We start from the raw sequence: 5,131 nt of genomic DNA on the forward strand, positions 1-5,131 counted from the left end.
AAATAAAATTAATAGATCCTACCAAATTAGTATGTAAATAATAATAATAATAATAATAATAATAATAATAATAATAATAATTAAATTTTCATGACCAACGAATTTTAAACTAAGTTAACATTAACAATAATAATTACTTTTTCGGTCCTAATACAGGTCTTGATTTTAAGAAAAGAATGTTAATCCAGTTTGCTGTAATGAACGACAGACTGTTAATCCGTTAATCCTGTAACAAACTCTTTGCGAAAAGCAGTCTTTCTTAATATACCGAACTTTCCTTTCTCAGAAAGCTAAATAATTTATTACTTTCACTTGCTTTCCATGCTATACCAGTTATTATTCATACCAGTTATGAACACTTCTTCCATTTCCTATGCTGATACTGTCTATACTTTTGCTTACATTGTTTATTGTTCATATTCTACTTGTCGTTCATCCTCACAACTTCTTACAATGAGGGTTAGCAATAATGGGTCAAGTCTAAAAAATGTATGTCATGCTTATTTGATTGACAAAATAATATATATGACGAATCAAATACATCACAAAATTTGAACAACCTACGGGAAACTTGTAGTTATACAGCTTAATACTTCAGGCCGAATTAAACCATTGAGGTTCATACTTAAAATGAAGTACAGAATTTCTTTAAATTACCCCAATTACCTTCATTCTTACACCAATGAGGAGTCAAATTTAATGCATTAATTTATTTCCTTCATCAAATACACTTTAAGATTAGGAAGGAAAGAGAGAGAGAGAGAGAGAGAGAGAGAGAGAGAGAGAGAGAGTGAGTTTTGCTTTTTAATGACGTTTTATCGGTATTTTCATTGTTCCAGCTCATTATTATAAAGTATAATAATTTAGATATTAGCATGCATAGATTGAGAGAGAGAGAGAGAGAGAGAGAGAGAGAGAGAGAGAGAGAGAGAGAGAGAGAGAGAGAGAGCGCTTATTTGCTACCAGACTCTGCTAATTGTTATTTTCAGGTAACTAAACTCTTAAAAGAAAGGATTTTACTTTCTTACGTAAAAAATGTAAACTAGGAAACCTTACTGTGCGCCCATGTGCAATCGCCTCCCGGTGTACCACACTTGTTGCTTGACGATGTTCAGTATTAAAAGATGATTGTTGTCACCGAAAACACAATTCTGGAACCAAATGACCTTTTCCTTTCAGTCTCTCCTTTCGAAAGAGCTCATGGACAGTGACTTCGGCGGGGAAAGTTTCTCGTCAGATACACCGCAAGAGGAGAGCGGATGATTCCAAGTCGAAGGTTGAAGGGTAACTAGTAGTAATCCAGCCACGACGTTTGAGACGTAAGAGAGCCACCTCGACCGGCGCTCTGATTGGCTGGGAGGCTCGTGTCGTCATGGCTCGCTCCGTCATCCTATTGGCACATTGTTTGCAAAGAATCTGCAACTTCTCCGACGTGCGAACTTTTTCCTAGCGCTTTTTACAGCTCGAAATAGAAGTCTTTGTAGTGTCTAGAAGCAGAACGTTTCTTTGTGTGTGTGTGTGTGTGCGTGTGTAATGAAATTATATATTCAGTATCTTTATATGCAGGTAAGACTCCCTACTTAAATACCAAATAAATCCTAATTGGTTCATTACTTAGGATACTGATTAAATTATTGACGGTCATTCTTTTTTTTAAATTTTTCAATAATAATAATAATAATAATAATAATAGCAACATCAACAGCAACTGTTAGTAGTATTCGCCTGCAAAATATAACAACAGCGAAATTAGGCACGAGTAGGGAATGCATGCAGAAACATTTGTTATTAATACCATAGAGAAAGTTAGGACAATGAACTGTATTACGGGATACATAGATAATGTATATATATATATATATATATATATTATATATATATATATATATATATACATATATATATATATATATATATATATATATATATATATATATATATATATATATATAAACGGCTGAATTACAAGTGGGCCCTAAAGGTGCAATTGTGTAACACATGAACTATGAATACTAATTAAACGTGGACCCTAAAGGAGCAACTGTGTATCACATGAACTATGAATACTAACAAGCAAAACGAGCAGCCAGCAATGATACTGACGTATTCGTAAAACTAAGTCACGCATTCAATGAGCGACTGGTTGATAGATTATAAGCTATCTGGCGTTACAACCACCGATTCAATGGTCGATCCTTTTCAAGATTTAAGAATTAGCGTAAAAATTGTGTACAGCAAATGAGTATAATGTTACACGGTGGTACAGAATCCCTTATTTGTGTGCAAAGAGCTCGCGCTGGCATAAGGCGGCAAGCTTAATCTTTAAGTGGTGATGACTCATAGGTCAAGCTACTACTGCGAATGTATATACTGTCACAGCTCAGCAATAATTGGGGTGTTCAATATTTTCCTATTTTCCCCGTCGTCTTTAGCTAATTAAGAACCTGTAATGCAATAAAATATGAAATGAATTATAATGCAATACATAACTCACAGAAGAAGCAATAAGATACATGCGTTATAGTAGATTCACATCAACCGTGCATTTGATGTCTAGGCCAGTCCCTTACGACCCTCCTGATTAGCTGTTGATAAGCCAATCACAGGGCTGGAAACTCTCAGTCTCTCTCCACCTCTCCTGAGGGATTCTTTTGAAAGACGTATCCCTCAAGAGAGGTGGAACATAGATCCTACCCATGTGAACTCTCGAGAGAGAGAGTTCCAGCCCTGTGATTGGCTTATCAACAGCCAATCAGGAGCGTCGTAAGGGACTGGCCTAGACATCAAATGCACGGTTGATGTGAATCTACTATAGTATATTACATGAATCAGCCTTTCAAAGAATCATCAGACTTACTTGACATTTGGGGTAACGTTTATTCTTTGGAACTTCTATACGACAAATGATGTCAATACGACAAGTGAATTTCAGCTCGAATTCTTCAAATCACTTTTATAAGGGTAAGATTATGTTAAGATCAAAACTGATATCATGCTGACACTGCTGACAGGTCCTCACTATCCCAAGGTTTCAAAGTAAACAGGCCCTATAAGAATCACTTGAATGACATTGCAACTGCTTATGATGATTCAGAACGATTAGTTCCCAGATTCAGGCTGACAGATGTTAGTATTTCCAAATTGGTCTAATAACTTCTCCGAATGATGGTTGAATAAAGAAAGAAAAAATATAACCATTAACCAACAATTGCCTGGTGACCCAATTCCTGAGCTGAAGTACTACATTCCACCGGTTGGAAAGCTCGTCGGTCTCACCAGAGCCTTCGGGTATCTTGGACACTTTCTTGTGCTTTCTACTACTAAAGAAAGTGCGTATACTACTGTTCATGTTGAGTCTTTCGTAGAGTACTTGATTTCCCGTAACACTTCAGAAACTGAAGCTGGACAATGCTCGTCTGAAGTTTATTCTGAACACAGGTTTTTCAAGAGGTAATATGAACAAGAAAATAACACAGTGGGTAGAGACAGGTTGCTATGGAGACCTGCAAGGTCGTCCGAGAAGCAGAAATCCTCATTATATTAGCGGAGACCAAGAGCTATAATGATAAAAGTATGTAATTCTGTGGCTCACAGCAAAGCCAAGTCGAGTGATTTATTTTCACATCGTTATCCCTTTAAATTGCTCACTCAAGAGTAGGCATCGCTGTCCTTTAAAAGCTGTTTAATGAGCGCAGGGCCAATAGAGTACGCTATTGGCCTTGACTGAGCGAAAAGAAACTAGTAAAAGCCACTCACGTGCATAAACTACAACATAAATTTTTCTCATGGCAAATAATAAAAAAACAACAACAACAATCATATTGGAAATCCTTATCCTATTTGAACTTTCCTGACAATACATCTTTTAGGGATCTAATTCATCGAAGAGGATGATCTTATTTGTTGATGACGTCACAAAGAGCAAAAATGATTCACTAACTCTCCTGGTTATTGAGCTAGATAATCTGGAGATCGTGTTGAATCCTTTCGTCTTTGTTAAGCAATCAAGGGCCTAGGCCTATATGCTTTCCCCGATTAATTATTCGGTGAAAATCTTACGAACAAGCAATTTCGAGCTAAGTAGTCAGTATTGGAAGTAACTTGAAATCCATGATACTAGTGGTGTAGTGGGTTTTTTTTGCTATAACAAGCTTGCTTAATTTTGCAGAAATTTAAGGAATCTGTTGCATGGGCGCCCGCACATAGGGGCTACGGGGCCACTTACCCAAGCAACCCCCCTCCCCCCCCCACACACACACACACAAATCCTGGGACCACAGGCGGTAACAGTTCCTTTTCAAATGAACACTGACCAATTTTAACAAAATTATTACATTTAACTATATCACTTTTTATTTCCTACCATTCTACAGTATAGTCATTCAGTTTAAGTAAATTAAAGGTATCCTTATTATATTTCTATAATATTCGAATGCAGAATATAACTGCTTTATTCTTTCAAGAAATTTTTTATTTCATTTAAACAGTAGCATCTTGCGTCACCTTAAATGATTGGCATCACAATTCCCCTGCATATATATATATATATATATATATATATATATATATATATATATATATATATATATATATATATATATATACATATATACATATATATATAATATATATATATACATATATATAGATATACATATATATATAATATATATATATAAATATATATACATATATATATATACATATATATTAATATATATATATATATATACATATATATATACATATATATATATACATATATATATCATATATATATACATACTTATATATACATATATATATATATTATATATAATATATCATATATACATATATATATACATATATATATACATATATATATACATATATTATATATATATATATATATATATATATATATATATATATATCAATATATATATATATATATATATACATATATATATATATATACATACTATATATATATATATATACATATATATATACATGTGTATACGTATATATATTATATATATATTATATATAATATATATATATATATATATGTATATACATGTGTTATACATTATAAATATATATATATATATATATATATATATATAATATATATATATATATTATC

At 32.9% G+C, this 5,131-nt stretch overlaps 1 protein-coding gene across 1 annotated transcript in view; it reads right to left on the minus strand.

Annotated features, from left to right (window-relative positions):
* LOC135225872 (insulin-like growth factor 1 receptor) overlaps window positions 1-1,277 on the minus strand; it is an 88,935-nt gene extending 87,658 nt beyond the window's left edge. The window contains 1 exon segment of the mRNA XM_064265432.1: window positions 1,057-1,277. The gene's annotated coding sequence lies outside the window, so the exon portion shown is untranslated.
* Between the last annotated feature and the right edge of the window lie 3,854 nt (window positions 1,278-5,131).

This window comes from Macrobrachium nipponense, chromosome 20 (assembly GCF_015104395.2).
Source record: "Macrobrachium nipponense isolate FS-2020 chromosome 20, ASM1510439v2, whole genome shotgun sequence".
NCBI classification, from domain to species: Eukaryota; Metazoa; Arthropoda; class Malacostraca; order Decapoda; family Palaemonidae; genus Macrobrachium; species Macrobrachium nipponense.